This window comes from Mirounga leonina, unplaced genomic scaffold (genome assembly GCF_011800145.1).
Source record: "Mirounga leonina isolate KUSES-001 unplaced genomic scaffold, KU_Mleo_1.0 Mir_114, whole genome shotgun sequence".
NCBI classification, from domain to species: Eukaryota; Metazoa; Chordata; class Mammalia; order Carnivora; family Phocidae; genus Mirounga; species Mirounga leonina.
In genome coordinates, this window is record NW_023270265.1 from 41,192,381 (window position 1) to 41,210,697 (window position 18,317).

Sequence of the window (18,317 nt, forward strand, 5' to 3'; positions counted from 1 at the left end):
ACTGTGAACTTGGAGAAAAAACCAAAGACAGTAAAGCAATTAGAAAGAAGATGGAAGATAATCCAACATAAGGATAATTGGTATCCCTGAAGTGATACTCCAAAAGAACAGAAAAAGTTCTTTCAAGACGTAATAGTGAAAAACAAAAGTCTTTGAAAGAAAAAAATAGATCTGCATATTAAAAGGGCATACTAGGGTCTAAGAAAAAAACAAGTTGATGGGCAAGTCCACATGGAGATGCATGTGGTTAAAATAGAAAACTCAAGAATAAAGAAGTCCTCCAGCGGTCAAGGAGGGAAAACAAACCACCAGCAAAAGGGAACTGTGAGGTTATAAATTATCAATTGTAATTTATAGTAAATGATATAATGTTATAAATTATCAATGTCAGAAGGCAATGAAGAATTTTTATAAGATCCTAAGGAAAAGAAAATAATTTTCTAAAATGTTAAAACAAGAAAATTTATTGTTTGACTATAAAGGTCACAGGCAGATATTCTCAAACATGATAAAAATCAGTGAAATACAGCATCCATACTCCGTTTCTGAAAAGAATTTCCAACAGAGGGAACCAGCCAACCAAGAGATTAATCAGTTACAGAATTCAGGCATGGAGAAGCCGTGGTTAAAAAGACAGGAGACAAATCATGAATTCAACAACATAGAGGGCAAAATCCAGCATGAGAATTTAATTGCATGATAGAATGTACACATTATTCACCTGGAAAAAGTCTACAAAGCGATATAACCAATGATATCAGGAGGGATGGGGAGAGAGATGGGAAGAAATATAAAAGAGCTAATTTATATGGTAGATGAATAAAATGTTAATTAGAAGACCTAATGACTCCAACCTCTTAATATTCTTCCTAATACTCATTTTAAAATTTAGAGCAGTCATTTAGGAAACAGTAACTCTTATGGTAGAGAAATGTTAATCTGTGGTTTAATACTTATGTTGATTCAACATTTTTCTGTTAAAAATAAGTAAAATTTATGCTAAATCCAATATGCTATCCTAGATCGGCTGATAGAATGTCAAAAAAAGATAACAGTGGAAAAACTGGTAAAATCCAAGAAAATCTGGATGTTAGATATAGTACTGCCCCAATGTTGAGTTTTTAGATGTAAGAAATGCACCTGGTAACATAAAATGTCAATATGAGAGGAATTTGGGTGAGGGGCAGAGGGGGACTCCCTGTGCTATTTTTGCTACCTAAACCTAAAATAATTCCAATTCCAACATAAAATGTTTCTTTAAAATATGCATTATATCCATATGTCCTTTTATCGATATCTTCATGAAGAATGAAGGTGAGGCTAGTGTTTATCAAAATTTAACACTGGCTATTTCTAAGTCCTGCAGGGTGATTGGCGGTTTTTGTTGTGTATACTTTCTATATTCTTTGACATTAACAATGTGAGTATCACTTATATCACTTGCGATAAAATATTTCATGAAAAAAAGATAAAAAGTAAACATAAGAGTCACAATTTTATTTTTAAAAGTGTATTTATGAAAAGATGACTAGAAGGAACTACCCTGAATTATTGTTAGTGTTTGATTCTGAATTAGTAGCTTTTATTTTCCTCTTTACCTATTTTCAGTTTTTACAATGGTTTAAACAATGAGTATCCATTTAAAATAACTGAAAAATAAACATTACAGGTTCACTGTTATTCAATGAAGTTGGAACTGGCAGTTGGCAAGTCAACTGGAAAAGTTAATTAAAGCAGTGAATCATAAAATGTGATACATACATACCTTAAAGATTTAATTTTAAGTTAAAACATATGGATGTTCATTCACTTGCCACTCTTTTGATGTTGAGCCAAGGCCCTTTCTTTGTGTCGGGGTCTGCTGATCTGAGTTCCAAGCGGTCTTTCTTCAAAACCACCCATAATGCATCATCCAGAAGTTCCAGTTTTGGTTTCTTTAAGGCAGAATGAGACATTTAAGACATGTGTAAAGTAATTTTTCTACATTTTTACTCTTCCCTCAGTCTTCTGTGTGTGTTTTACCTATACCTTATGTGATAGCAATTTATTGTAACAACTTGTCATTACCAAAGCTTTTATCAGTTTGTGTAAGTTATGTAAATAGTAAGCATAGAATATTTGTATAAACAGTTGCTAGCGTAAATAGTTTGGGAACACACATGGCTGACTCTTGGTCCTCACAAGTCGTGGGAATAGCAGTGTAGCGGCTTAACAGAAAGTAGCCTTGGCCGAGGCACTCAATGTGCGGTGGGCATCAAGAGGGAGGTTTTACAGAGGAAACTGAGACCCATACCTTACCCAGAGAGTTGACGAAGTTGAGGAAGTCTATGAGAGCTTCCGTAGATAAACTAGCGGACTCTAATACAAGTCTTGTTACCTTCAGTGTAGCAGGAGGAGGCTACCACCAGGTTTCTTCTTCATCTTCTATTCTCTCCACTTCTTCCACTGGGTAGTAGTGATGCCCTCTTCTGGTTCCTCCAACGTAAGGTACAGGTGAATGCCAGATAGGTCATTTGGGCCTTTACTAGTTGGCTCCACTCTGTAAGCTAGTAATCGTACTTCCATTGCACGGATGAGAAAGCTGAAGCACTAGGGAGTGCCCAGGACCTCTGGCTGCGGACTCACAGATCCAGGATTCACAGCCACATCGATGTTCTGACTGCGGGTGCACAGCTATAACAACCTACCACAGTGGCCTTCTTTAATGGTGTAGGACTACTGATTAAATAAGGATGGGTACTTTAAAAATTGTCATTTACGGGCGCCGTGGGTGGCTCAGTCAGTTAAGCAGCCGACTCTTGATTTCAACTCAGGTCATGATCGCGGGGTCCTGGGATTAAGCCCCATGTTGGCTCCATGCTCGTCAGGGAGTCTGCTTGAGGATTCTCTCTCTCCCTCTCCCTCTGCCCCCTCCCTGTCCCCGCTCACACTCGCTCTCTCTCTCTCTAAAAGAAATAAAATCTTTTTTTAAAAAATTGTCATTTACATTGTCAATGTAGGCCAGCCTTGCTCCCGTAATATCTGACAACATCTCCTTATGAGAAATACTGTAAATGCTATGCCATATACCTCTAACCTATATATTTGGAATAACTCAGCTCCATCTTCCTATTTGGGACCCACAGGAATCCTGTTCTCTTTAGGACTATCCACATCCTGAATGTTCTTAATTTCACAAGCACTGTGGTTCCAACTTACATGATGAGCCTGAAGATGTGTGGTGAGAGTACCTGCCCCTTTGTTAAACACCAGAGCAGCCACTCAAGGATTTTCCTACGTTTGCAGCTCTGATCTCTTCTGCATCCCAAATCTTATCTCTTTACCTTCTTAACAACTTTTATTGATTTTTCAAAGATTTCACTCTTAATATTATCCTCCATAGTATTTCCTCCTTTTTAGAGCTATGCTCCTACAAGGAGTTGTCTAAATTTGACCTCCACTCCCTCACTTTGTCGTCTCTCATCGCCAGCATTGAAGATCACCAATGGCCATGATATTTCAAAATCCAATGCTTTTCTACTCTCTTCTCTTTTTTGATCTCTCAGGAGCAAGCAGTTGACACCTTTGACCACTCCTTCCTTCTTGAAATGCTTCCTTCTCCAGAACTCCATGGCATCGTATTTTCCAGGCTTTCCCCCCACCTCACTGAGCCCCCTTTATCTCCTTGCCTGGCTTTTCTTCTGCTCAGTCTCTAGATGCTGAAGGTCTCAAGGCTCTGTTCTACACTCTAAGTTGTTCTATGCTCCAAGTCCACTGGCTTTAAAAACTGTGTCTATACTGACGATGCCTACATTCATTTCTCCTGTCCCTTCCTTTCCCCTGAGCTCTAGAAGGATACTGAATATCTCCACCTGAATGTGTAACAGGCATTTCAAATGTAATGATACAAAATGAGCCCTTGATTACTCCCAGTCAGAATCTACTCACTACCCAAGTCTTGTCCAGTGGGTAAAAGATACCACAATTCACAAGTTGCTCAAGTAAAATATCTGGATGACATCCTTGATTTCTCTCTTTTCTTCATCCTCAACTATTAGCTCATCAGCACATTCTTTTAGCTGCATCTCCAAAATGTCAGATGAATCCCTGCCTCTCCCCGCAGCCAGAAGTAACCCTCATGTTCAGGTCAATATCATTCTCTCCTGGCTTGGTTCACTTAAAGCCTAAAGGTAAGGCCCAATATTATGGGCTGCCTTGACATTTGATGAATCCAGAAGCAAATGGCATAGCCACAAGCTCCCCTCCCAGCTCTGCTCCCGTGGATAAGATCTACCCAAACAACTCTCCCTATTGAGGGGACCAAGCAGTTCCAGCTTATCCCAGAGTAGCACATCTGGGTCCCTCCGTTTCACAGAATTATTCTAATTATTCCAATCACATCCCCCTCCAGGAACGAGGGGAACCACACCCTCTTGGTACTACAAAGCCTGCCTGCCACTGCCCTGTGAGGCCCAGCATGGCCTGCGGTGTCCTCCCCTTCCAGGCTGTGAGTACCTGTGACTCATAAACTTCTCTCTCATCTGTCCAGTGTTCAGTGTCATGTGTCTGGCTCTCCTGGTAACTCTAGGGTAAGACTCACCAATGGTGCAAATAAGAGGTGATTAAAATACCTGGTTGTCACTAAAATCTCAATTCCAATGTTTTCTTAGAGGTATCTCTTGACAACCCTCTGTCCCATTATCTTCTCCCATTTTCTACATGCCCCTTGTCACTGGTGGGATTATCTTCTTTAGTTAGTTAGTTCATGTTTAGTCTCTGGCACATTCCACTAGAATGCAAGCTTTACACCCAACATCAGCAAATCCATCAGACCTGCTTTGAATGTATCCTGCAGGTAGATTCTCCTTCCCAGCATCCTAGCCTTCATCTGAATCCAAGTCACCCCGCCTCTCACCTGGATGATTGACTCACATCCTCCTTGCTCTCCCTAGTTCTACCCTTGCCTGCTGTTCTGCTGAGTATGCAGAGGGACCCTATAAAAGTCTGAGTTATCTCATGCTGCTTCTCTGTCCAACATCCCCTTCCCCACTCCCTTGTGGCTCCCACCTTGTTCAGAGTCAATACCTGAGTCTTTCTAACCATGTACAAGTTCCGCTCCGGCTAGCCCCCATGCCTTTCCTGACCTCATCCCCTGCCATCTTCCCTTTATCACTGTGCTCCCAGCACCCTGGTCTGCTTGCTGCCTACAGCTATGTATTTTGCTTGTTCTGTTCCCCTACCTAGAAAACGCTTCCCCCAGATACTCACATAGTGGCTTCCCACGTGCTTCTGCTCAAACGTTACTGCATCAGAGAAGCCTATGTTTCCTACAGTCTTCACTCCCTGTCTTTATCCTTCTTGGCTTTATGACTTGTATTTTTGCCTCTTTGTTTAGTCTCCATCTACCCTTGCAGGGTAGGAATAAGGGCTCTCTCTGGCTCACTACTGTGTTCCCGGAGTCTAGGACCTCGATTAGGGGCTTGAAATATATTTGTTTAGTTCATAAGTGCGTATCTTGCTTGCCTTTGTACTCCCAGAGCCTCAAACAGCATGTGGCACCCAGTCACGCAGTAGTAATATTAATAACAATTTTAAAATAGGAAGGCTTGCTAAAACTTACATAGCACTTTCCACATGATGGACACTGTCCTCAGCTGTGGATATATACTATTATTTAGACCTCACGACAAATCTATAGGGTAGGTACTCCAATTATCCCTATTCACAGATTAGGAAAGTAACGTATAGAGAGGCTAGGTAAGTTGCTCCAAGTTACGTATACGCTAAGTGGAGCCATTAGAATTCACAACCAGATGGACTAAATTCAGAGTGTGTGCTATTAACCATTTAAATATATGAACAACTTACAACATATAAGTCAATAATCTCTCTCCTTGTGACATCATCCTTAGGTCCATCAGTGCACGAAGATAAGACAGTTGCTGTCTGCTCTATTTACTAGTAGATAACAGTACATCACAGGAGGGAAAATCATTCACCGACATTATACTGCATGAAAGTACTACCTCAAACATCAATAAATACCATGCTATGACTTGAGAAAAAAATTAAATAAAGATTATACCTTTTAGTTGCTTACTTAACCCTCAGAAGGGTTAAAAGCCACTGATTTTTCAAAAAGAAAACTTCTGTATCCTAATTTATGCATATCTATCTATCAACTGTCAGTAGGAATGCAAAAGGTCACGTCAGACTGTACCAATAGGTGTTTCATAAGCTAAATGGTGATAAAGAATTAGATCAGCCAAAAAACCAACCCAGAAATGGAAATGAATATGCACTTTCAACGAGCCATTCCTCACAGGATATAAATTATAGCCATTCCAAGATATAGTAGGTGTTCACTCAAGTTTCTCCATGGGCTTTCATAGCCCTTCGACTATTATGTTTGAAGTAAAAGTTAATAAAAGTCCAGAAACAAATTTGAAAAGGTATTGGTACCAAGAGATTAATTCAAGGGTTTTTTTTTTTTTTTTGAGAAAGTACCCTCCACCTTGAATGATTTTGGAATGAGAGAGGAGCGTCATTGCACATCTGGTCTTTGGGAATGCCCTGATGCAGAGTAAGAGCCCGGCCCTTTGAGCTCCACCACCTTCTCCCACGGGATGGGGGGGAGGGGAAGTTGCACTCTGTTACTGGCTCCTGGCAGCAGGTAAAACACGGCTTAAGTGTCCCTTACACCCCCAGTGAGGCTCTGCAACCTGCCGTCCATCTGGAAAATCTATTTTGCAAACACAGTCGGGCACACAGAGGCAAGAGGAACAAAGCAACTATTTTGACCTTAAAAGCCTGAAGAATATGAGCAGATTTTGTCCACAGACACCAAATGCAGTGAGGGGTTGAGACAATTGCCGAGATCATTCCAGCCAAAAGCAACAGTCCTCCCAGAATTCTGACTAACACCTCCCACGTCCCCCTCCAACACCCAAAAAGTTATGAGGAAAAAAATATATCTCGACCAGCCTGATTGACACCATGTACATTGGCCGACTTTGCTAGAAACTCTAGGGAAAATCAGCCTCAAGGATTCCTTGTCAAAGGACCTAAAGGTTACTAGACTTGCAGCTCTGAGTGACTGGGATGAAGCCCAGTGGAGGTGGCTGAGGCCCCACTGGCCCCTCCGCCGTGAGTAAAGGTTGACATTAAACTCGAACCAGGCTGGAAGAGTCACGTTATACCTTGGAGCCAGGCAGGTAACCCCAACTAGCAAATGAAGCTTCCAGGAGAGGCAAAGCTCGGCAATTTTCACCTCATTCTTTTCCAATGTATAACAAATGTTCCAGCCTGACATGACATTTAAACCTCACAGCGTACTCGTACGGGAACATGAATGCAGCCCAGCAAGGCTTTCCAATGGGGGCTCCTAAGAGGTCGGCTTTGGAGTTTTAGAACCAAGTTGGCTTATAGCTACCTAATTAAGAAAGAAACCCCAATCACTATTCCTCCAGCGCCAAACTTGGCTCTGTTCAAGTCTGAGGGAAGTTACTGGAGCTCTCCACGTGCATCGTGGACAAGCAGGAAAGGTCTAGGAAATGTTGCCCACGTTTAAAATAGACTAAAAACAAATCCAGAGCATGGTTTAGAGGGCGGATAACTCTAAGTTTAAAATCTGGATGACATTCTGAAATTATGACCCAGCAGCTCAGAATTTCGATCCTACGTTAATGAGCGAGAGGGGACCTGGCTCAGTGGGTATCCCCACTGATCTTGAAATTTCCTGTTCCCAGGAAGACGACTGGACAGGAGCCCCTGCCCTGTCATGTGTGGACCCTGGGCCTTCAGCCACCTCCAGGCAAGCCCAGTTTAGCAGACATGTATCATGTATCCATCGTGCCACATCTCCCCGGCCCACCTGTTTCTAGGACAACTGTAGTGGAGGGTCGCATGCCTGTTGCAGTATTTCATGTCCAATGTGTCCTGGAAGGCCACTAGATACAAGCAGGCACAGTCCAGAAGTATGGGAATACTAATGTCCCTAGGAGCAACCCTCAACCACTGGGAGATGGGGAATCAGCAGATCAATGTCCCAGCTTTTTCCATCCTCCATTTTGGGAAATTCTGTAGAAATTCTCAGTTCTACATGGTTCCTCCAAGGGGTCCCAGCAGGACTTCCTCGCTGCCCACGGCAGCATCAGCTCATTACTGCAACACATACAGGCTTTTCTCCCTGTCTCATTTCCCTCTCCCCCACTTCTATTTTCTGGGGTCCCTTCCACCAAATGAACCACTTGTACTTCAGTCCCGTCTCAGGCTCTGCTTTCAAGGGAACCCAAATAGGGTATCAGCCAAAAGAGGGCAAGTGGGACAACACACATGCACACACACACGCACGCACACACACACACGGTCCTCTAGACCCAGCAGCATCTATCCCTAAAAAACATTTCTGTCATGTGAGCCAACACATCCCCTTCCCTTTTGCTGTTTTACTTAAGGCAGTTGGTATTAGCTTTTCACCAATTGCAGCTACAGAAGTCCCCAAAAAGACAAGCACTTGGACATCTCACACAAATAATTACAATGACACTTCCCACCAGCTCTTCAGCTGGCAACATCTCCATACGTCCGGCACTTGGTTAGCAGGATGCCTGACACATAGTAGGCTCAACGAGCTTGCATCACATAAAGGAAGCTCTATCGTGTTGTTCTACTTCCCTCGCTGGGAAAAGGCAAGAGGAAGGCTTGGCATTTTTTATATATCATATGGTGAGGGCTATGGCCATGCTGTACGTGGCCACCCCCTAGGCCCCCAGCACCTCCAGCCACCCCAGCATCCTCCAGAAATCCCCAGAGCTCTCCATGATCCCGTAAGTAAAAGTTTAACACCTGGCACAGCAGGGGCTCTAGGACAGCATCTGTTCTCATTGGTCACTTCTGGCCTTGCTGATTGTATAATACTTGGAATATTACCCTTGCATAAGGCCTAATATTTTCACTCCCTGTGCTCTTTTAAAATTAATCCTCATAACGCTCAAAAGTAATGCAGCACAAACTCCTTAACACAAAAGAAACGTTCCCCACCACCCCCAGACCTACCACACTGCTAAAAATTCCGAGGAAACAGCTTTCTAGATCATTTCTGCATGAATATTAATACTAGTACAATACTCCTGCAGATGTAGTCTTGGGCTTTTCATCTGGCCACATGATTCACTGAGAAATCAACCGATCTGCAAAACTTTTCCCTCCTTCCTTAATACAGCTCCTCCCATGAATGGCAATGTGTGATTCTTTCCAATTTTCTTTACCCCACAGCTGGTGCTGTTCAATGGATTTTTGGCACAAGAGAAACTCCCATATGTGTCCCAAGTCCAAAATCATCAAGAAGTTTCAGAGTTTATTTTTCTCATGCATTTTCCTTCCTTAGTTGTTGTCTTTAGTTTTCAGAGATGAGGTAGCTCTTCAACTTTTAAGAGCCAAATCTCATCATTGGCTCTTTGGAGGCAACCCAGAATATTTCCTCCATACTGTATAGAGAAATAGATGGGTTCCAAGTTGAGTGACCACAGCTGTAGCTGGGTGGAATTCTGTAACAGGTGTGTCCAGGGATGGAACAGAACACATGGCATCTCCCAAGTGCACCTATAGAAAGCCTCGAGAGAATCCGGAAGAAAACTGCTCTTGCATAGAATCAACCACAGTCAAAGGACAAGGAAATGTAGTGGAAGGCTAGCTGCATTTTAGAAATTTCAGCCGAGGAAAGAACTAGGTCCGGTCATCAAGGGCAGATGAACCTGTTGGCAAAAACATTCTGCAAGAGGTGCAGAAAGTAAAGAAAGGGGAGAGGAAGGAAACAGGAAGTCAGGGTGGTGTTGAAATGGATCTCAATTTCAGATGAGATTACTCCATATGCTCCCTGGCTCTGTTTCTTCTTTACCATCATCCTTCCTCTCAGAAAGAACCATTTCTTCCCAGGACCCTCTTGTAGTTTCCTGCCCCTGCTGTAATGAACGACCCCTCTTTGGTGGCTTAAAACAACAGAAGTTTCTTCTTTCCCAGTTCTGGAGACCAGAAGTCTGAAATCAGCATCATTGGGCTAAAATCAAGGTGTCCGAGGGGCCACACTCTCTTCAGAGGCTCTCGGACAGGTTCCCTTCCTCTCTCTTGCAGCTTCTCGTGGCTGCCAGCATTCCTAGCATCCACATCACTCTGGGTTCTGCCCCTGAGGTCCCAGTGCCTCCTCCTCTTCGGTTGGAGCTCTCCCTCTGCCTCCCCCTCATAAAGACACTTGGAATTGCATTTGGGTCTCACTCAGATAATCCTGGAGAATATCCCCACTTCAAGAGTCTTAATTTAATCACATCTGCAAAGTTTTTGCCATATTAGGTCACATTCACAGATTCCAGGGATTAGGATGGGAGCATTTTTAGGGAGGGCATTTTTCAGCCTCCTGCAGACCGTATGGTGGCAGCCCTGGGTGCCCCCATAACCTTGGGACTCGCCATTCTAGTACCTGCCAGTGGTATTCATCTGCAAGTGTTCAAGACTCTGCCTCTGGGTGCTCTCTCTCAGCCAGCCCTGGGGCCCGGCTAAAAGGGCCAGGTGGTTAATGCCATCAGGCAAATCCAGATGAAGGCTGGAGGATAAATTCCCCAACTCCCTCGCTCCTCAGCTGGGGCAACTCAGAGATACTCTAAACTCTCATCTTTCTCAGTGAGATTGAGCACTAGCTACCCCTTGGGGTAATGCACCCTCCACTGGCTTCCTCCCTCCCTCCCTGTCTCACTTCCCCTCCTCTGGCCATGCTTCCTAGGATGGGCTCCCATACAAACTCCTGCAGTCAAGTCAGGGTCCACTTCCAGAGAAACCGACTGAAGACAGAGCTCATGTCCTGCATGGTGACGCACCACCATTTCCAGGGCGGGCATGGGCTGTGAACTCCTCGAAGGCTAAAGTCAGATTTCCTTTACCTTCCCACCCCTGGGCCCGCTGAGATGAATTGCTGGCAGGACAAAAACCATTTTCACAAATCGTGACTCTGAGACCCCGTGGTCTAGGGCTCTGGAGTCACGTGGCTCGGACTCTGCGGGCCGACTTGGGGGGGCGGTGGTGGATGCGGAAATCAAACTCCCTTCCAGCAATATCCGAAAAGGGGAACTGACATATTAAGAATTCAGGGCGCTCTTCCCCGACTTCTTTCATGTTGGAGGATTTCGCTGTTTCTTCTGAATGCAGACCATGATAGTGTTAATCTCATGTAAATAGAAAACAGCCCCCAAATGTATAATAATTGCATACATCACTCTTTTTGTCAACTTTTTGATTTAGCGCAACTTGCTGCAGAGCTGGGTTTTATTGTATTATGATACGACAGTAATCTTTTCCGAGGCTTTCACTTTATTTTGTTACATTTATCTAGCGAGCCAGATTCACACTCCCACAGTAACCATATGGGGAAAAGCCACAAAAGCTGTTAAGTACATTTAATTACTGTTTTGATGAGCTCATATTTTAATTATGTTTATTGATTCTGTGTATATTGAAATAGTTTTAGCATTTCCAGAAAAAAAAGAGGAATCAATATGCAGCAATTACTGAGCATTTTATGATTGTGTGTGTAATTAAAACTTTCATAAACTATTTTTGAAGAACATTTTCCCCTTAATCCTATAGTGCTGATTAACTAGGTTTCTTACGGTGCCTAGGTAAGCTTTGGTTTTTCTTCCATGTAGAAGGAAAATAGGGTTCATTGCAAAATATGTTTACAGTCAAATATTTCTGACTTAAAATGTCTCCCTTCCAAAACAGCAGAACGGACATATTGTACCTTACACGATTTGCTACAACACCGCTAACAATGATAAAACACAAATTTAAACTTTCTAACAATTCCACGTTGCCAACTCAAAGATTACTCCAACTGGCAGCCACACATATGTCGTTGCTAAGTGACAGATTAAAAAAAAGAAGAAAAAAACCCTCAACCTTGCAGTCTGCCTCTATCCTTGTCACATGCCATTCAACATTTTTGCGGGGCTTAGGGAATTTTTACTTGAAAAAATAAAACTGCATAAGCCACATTTGCTCAGAGAAGGAAATGAGTGCCATTTTCATCCTATACATTTTATTACTCTCAGTCTGGCCACGAGAAAACGAAGACAAAATAGGGAGCAGTCTCTTTAACAGGTGACACCAGCTGTCTATCCAGGAACAAATGTTTCCAGCTAAAACAATTCACCTGGGTCCCTATTTCCAAAAGCGCCATTGCCCAGCCACATTTGTGGGCATCGCCTGGAGCCTCTGGAAGGTCATGGGTTCTTGCGCCTTACCCCAGGCCTCTGAATCACTCTGTAGAGAGAGCCACAGGAATCTGAATTTTAAATGCGTTTCCAGGTTATTTTCAGGCACACTAACGTCTCCTAGTTCCTGGTGGCTGGAAATCCTCGGAAAACCTTGGGTTGTCGATGCATCACTCCAATCTCTGCCTCTGTCATCACATGGTGTTCTCCCTGTATGTGCATCCCTGTATCCAAATTTCCCTCAATTATGGGGACACCAGTCATTGGTTAGGGCTCCCCCCCACTCCAGTACGATCTCATCCTAACTTGATTGCACCTGCAGAGACCCTGTTTCCAAATGACGTGACATTCAGAGATACCAGGCTTAGGACTTGAACACATCTTTTGGGGACCACTAGTCAATCCCACAACAATGAGCGATGCTTACAGAGGGTTGTTTGACGAATGTGCCCCCCGTCCACCCTTCTCAAATCCCCAATACGCCATGTTCTTTCTTTAGACCCAGCCAGCCCATCGAAAATCTGCATGTCCAGATCTTGTCACCTTGGGTCCACGCAGAAATGCTTTCCTGAGAGGCGATTTGGTCACTTTGATTAATCCTTGCTGAAGGGTACCAGTGTCGAGGCGTGGCACCCATGACAGGTGCCAGTCCTGGAACTGTGTGCTCACTGGTCCCCAACGTGGGGGTGGGGGGCTGGTCCCTCTGGGATGCTGGTATACAGGACGCTGTCAACATCACTCTGGCCCCAGGAAGCTCTGCGGAAGAAATTTCCTCTACTGTGAAGTGCTAGTTAAGTCCTTCCCAGTTGAGAAACTGGTATGTTTATTCCTCTTCAACAACTGATCGTGTCTCCATTTTCCATCTGCCTATGGGAATCTTAATTAGCGTAACAAGGTAGGCCAGGCAGGTAATTAAATGAAGAGTCTGAGTCTGTGGTAACTGGGGTAAGCCATTAGGGAGGGTGAGGGATGGAGACGGTGTTAGGCTAAAAAGTCCACAACCTATCTCAAGGCAGTCATAGTTTAAATTTTTTTAAAATATTAATTATGGAAAATTTCCAGCATAAGAAAATAGACAGGTATAATGAACCCTCATATAGCCATCATTCAGTTCAAAAATTGTCAACATTTTGCTGATCTTATTTACCTATCCTACTTTATTTTTTAATTTTTGCTTGTGTAATTGAAAGTAAATCTTAGCTATCTCAGGGTTTTACTGGTACGTAAACCATTGTTGTGACCTCACAGGACTAACAGTTAATCCCTTCATGTCCTCAAATTCTTAACGTATATTCAGAATTTCCAAACCCAAAGCCAAATTGGTTTTGTAGCTGGACTGAACTAAGTCCATACATTGTATTTGTGAGTTACAGCTCCTAAATCCTTTTGTACTGGGATAGCCCTCTTCCCACTGATTTTGAACTCTACGTGGACATAATTCAATGCAACTTCAGTCGGGTTTGTCCCAAAGGCTGCCATTTTGCAATCTCCAATGCAGTCTCTTGGAGCCCAGGTATTTGCATTCAATTTTTCTCCTGGGTATGATTTCCTGTTTTAATGTCTACTTACCCTGGTTCCAATTTTTTAAATTTGACTTTTAGGTTACCAGTCATTGTGTTTTTGCCATAAGCCCGCAAATCCTTGATGGGACGAATTGGGATAAAAATAAGTTAAATTATATGAATAAATAAGATAAACTCAACATTTTCTTTCTAAGTGTGTTTGAGATAACCAAGTTCCCAGTAAGCTGAATCTCAGTGGTAAAAATTTAGAGATAGTAAGCAGATTCTGGAATTTGGCACTTACGTGTGAATTCAGCAGTGTGTTTGATATAAAATTCTACTTGAAAGCAACAGAGTTGGGGTAAGGAGCCAAGATTTCACTGGGTTTTTATGGCATTTATCAAAGATCTTCATTTAGTATGAAGCAGAAAAAATAAAACAATGAAATAAAAGCAAAACAAGACTTTTCAGCAAAACTTCTCTGATATTTCTTATTTTGAGGACTGGGAAATCTCCAAGCTTACTTAGGACACATTTGCTAAAGGATTAACAACTGTCAGGGCACAGAAGGAAATTTTTCCTTATAAAAGATTTATCACCTTCCTTCTCTCAGGATTCATATGTAACATGTATATGTAGGACAAGAGCTTATGATGTGCTCATAAGGGAAGAACAATTACCACATGCATTATTTTGACAACAAGTGTTCATTGGGCCCCTGCTGTGTGCTTAGCATCATCCTAAGTTTTATGGAGGATTTGAAGAAGTATGAGGCAGTTTCTGCCATCAAGGAATCGACAATCTTGATGAAGAATGGAGACCAGCACTTAGAGAGAGAGAACTGGCTGGGAAGTTGAGTGGTTAGATACCCACCATGGTGTCTCAAGCCTCTCCTCCCTGTCCCTCCATCCCTGACGAGCTGAACAGCAGGGTCCTCCAGAAACCAGGGACCTCCTCTCCTCACAAGGTTCAGTATTCCCTCCTATACAGGTATCTCATGCAGAATGAAATTCAAACTCTTGCACTTGCCATTCAAAATCCTCCTCAGTGTCATCCTTATTTATCTTTCCAGCTTCATCTCCTATTTTCTCCTTTCTGTCCCTAAAACACAGAGGCATGTGTGCGTACACATCTGCACACACAGACATGCATGCACACACACACATAAGAACACACACACACATCCATTGCCTGAAATATCTCCTCCAAGGATTCTCACGCTCTCCCCTTTCTGAATGGAGGATCACTGTAGTATGAAAAACAAAACAAGCTTTGGACTCAAACAGTCCTGAATTTGAATTTCCACCGTGCATGGGCTGTACAAATTTAGATAATTCATTTAGATTCTCTCAACCTTAGTTTACCTATCTAGAGAATGAGGATAAAAATAATGTCCACTCTTAAAGTTGATGAAATAGAACATTTGTCCTGTGTCTACCGTGTGGCCACTTGTGGCCCTCAACTTGGTGGCCAATTTGATACTTCCGCTCTAATTTTATCCACCCCACCCAGCCACCTCTCTGGGTGAAAGTCCAAGGGCAGAGCTGGAAGAAGATGGGGGGTGGGGGGGTCCCAGGCCTAAGGAGACAGAACAGATGATGAAGTCAGCGACTCTGGGAACAAGATGGAAGAAGCTGAGACATCAGACTGAGCACAGGGTCAGAACCAGGATAACAAGGCGGGTGACTTAGAGCCTCAGCCCCAGCTGCTGGTTTCCCACTCTCCTGGCCTCCTGGCTCCTTCTTCTCCCTCATCCTTCTCCCCCATCCCAGATGGGGCCATGAGTGAATTCCCAGAGCCACCTCCCCCCACCCGCCCAGGAAACTGTGCTCACTCAGGTCTCCACTTGGGCTGTTGACAGCCACTGATTTTGCCACTTGACTCCAACTCCTTAAAAGTCCCATTTCATAACAGAATATTGTGATCCCAGTGGCATCTTCGAGGTATGGCTGCCTGTGTGTAATCAGGCACAGACCAGTTCAGTGTGCATGTCAGGGACTCTGTTCCAAATTCTCTAAGTTTCCTGAATGGCATTTATCATATCATATTATATTATATTATATTATATTATATTATATTATATTATATTATATATTATTATAATATATTATATTCAAGCAAGAACTGTCTTATCTAACAGAGAAACCAAGTTCATGGAGGTTAGGTAAAGGGCACACACATAGGAAGAGGGGGAGTTGAGGATTTAAACTATACTGTCAATCCCCTTGAAGCAGTTAGCTCAAAAACATTCATTCTCTTACAACTTGCATGAGGCTTGGCTTCACCAGTTTGAACTTCCAAAAGCAATCCTCTGTATGTCCACCAATATGACATATCAGGAAGACTTCAGGGCCACAGGCCATAGAAGAACTCGGTCCCTCAGAAAGTTCCACGAGTTCTCTGTGTTCTCAGAAGCAGGTCATTCCTGCTCACCTGCCTGACCTCCTGATCCAGCATCTTGCCACTCCTTCTGCTACTCATGACATTGTCACGGCTCACTGGGTGTCACTTGCCTCTGACCATGATTAATTACCCTGACACCAGCACTGCAGCTCTTAGGAGTGTGTCCTACCCTCCCCGTGTTCCGTCCCAAGCGTGAACCAGGCAGTATGAGTTTCCGAATGCTGCTGAAACAAAGACTGGGGGGCTGAACCAACAGAAACGTACTGGCTCACAGTTCTGGAGGCTGGAAGCCTGAGATCAACGTGTTGTCAGGGTTGGTTTCTTCTGAGGCCTCTCTCCTTGACTTGTAGATGCCTTGTCGCCTTCCTGTGTCTTCACATGGTCTTCTCTGTGTGTGTCTGTGTCCTAATCTTCTCTTCTTATGCAGACACCAGTTATAGTGGAGTAGGGTTCATCCTAGTGACCTCATTTTAACTTCATTGCCTCTTTAAAGATTCTATTTTCAAATAAGGTCACATTCTGAGACATTGAGGGTTAGGACGCCCTCAGATGAATTCTGGAGAAGCACAGTTCAGCCCATAACAAAGGCCCTTCCTTTAATTTACACAATGGAGCTGCTACCATTTCACAACTTTTTTTTTAAGATTTATTTATTTATTTATTTAAGAGAGAGAAAGTTCAAGTGAGGGGAGGGGCAGAGGGAGAGGGAGAGAAGAAGACTCCCCTCTGAGCATGGAGCCCGAGCCCATGGTGGGGCTCAATCTCATAACCCTGAGATCATGACCTGAGCCAAAACCAAGACTGAGCCACCCAGGTGCCCCATTTCACAACTTTTATTGTGATTTTACTAATGGTTTGGAGAAAATAGAAGGAAGCAGCAGCCATAGCCACCCCTGCGCATGAGCACCTCTCATGTCTCACAAGTCTACAACAAATCCCCTGGTCACTTGCAAGACTGTAGCTTGCTAAACTCCCAACCTGTCTGCACTTGACAGCAGTCACTCTCTTATACCATTAAAATGAAAATCACATCTGCACCTTAGTCCAGACCCAACTGGGAAAGCCCAGAGGCAGAAAAATGTTTCTCTATGTCTTTAGTCTGAGGCCATTCTTCTCCCAGGAGAAACCTCTTTCAGGGTGACCGAGAGTGTGACTATCCATTACTTGATGGGAAAAACACACACTCCTCCCCCACCCCAGAAAATAGTGATCTTTTCCTGCAACTCCCAGCTGGACAGTTTTATCAGAACACAATAGTCCAATATCCGTACATTTCCCAAGTCTAGACGACTGACTCTTAAAAGCACACAATATGCTGGACATAGTGGCAGATGTGGCTGACTGTCCCCCTAAAGATTTCTGTTCTCCTTTCCTTAGTGCAGAGACATGTCCCAACCTCCTTGTACCAAGGTAAGGCAAAAAGACTAATTGTTACCAGTGAAATGTGAGTGGAAGTAACATATCCCTTGGGGCCATGATGGTTAAGGTTTAGGAGCTTGGGTGTCTTCTCCACCATCTTTCCCCATTGACTGGTCAAACATGAAAGCACTCCAAGGCCCTAGGTAAGGACAGAGTCACAAGATGGAAAGAGTCTAGGTCCCTGAATCTTCATGCAGAAAGTCAATTGCCAAAATGACCGTTGGTTAATTGACAAAATCATTACAAAAGTAAGAAATCAACTTGAGTTGAGTCAAGCAGCTGAAATCCAGGGTTGTGTTAGTTGCAGCCACTTTTGTGTATTTTAATGAACACAACCATGAACAGGACAATCCAGGTGGAATTTCATCAGGTTGGATCCAATTTCCTTTCTTGATCCTCCCCTCATCATGATGACCAGCCCATACATCCTTCACATAGTCATGCATATCTTCGGCCATGACAGACTGCAAGCTTCCCAGGATATACACATCTCCCCAAGAACAAATAGTCAGTTAAAAGCATACCCGCATCCTATGAAAAGCAACATGTCTCAGAGAGACTTTACTAGAACGGTTGTAATCAACATTTAATGCCTACCTCTGAGGGATTAGCCTGCCTAAGATTTAAATCATGGTTCTATTTTGTTTTGCTTTTCATCCTTGCCATCAATGTTTCAAATGTCTTGCTGTGGACTGGATGTTTGTGTCCCCACCCCAACCCCCTCACCCCCGTATTCATATGTTGAAGCCTTAAC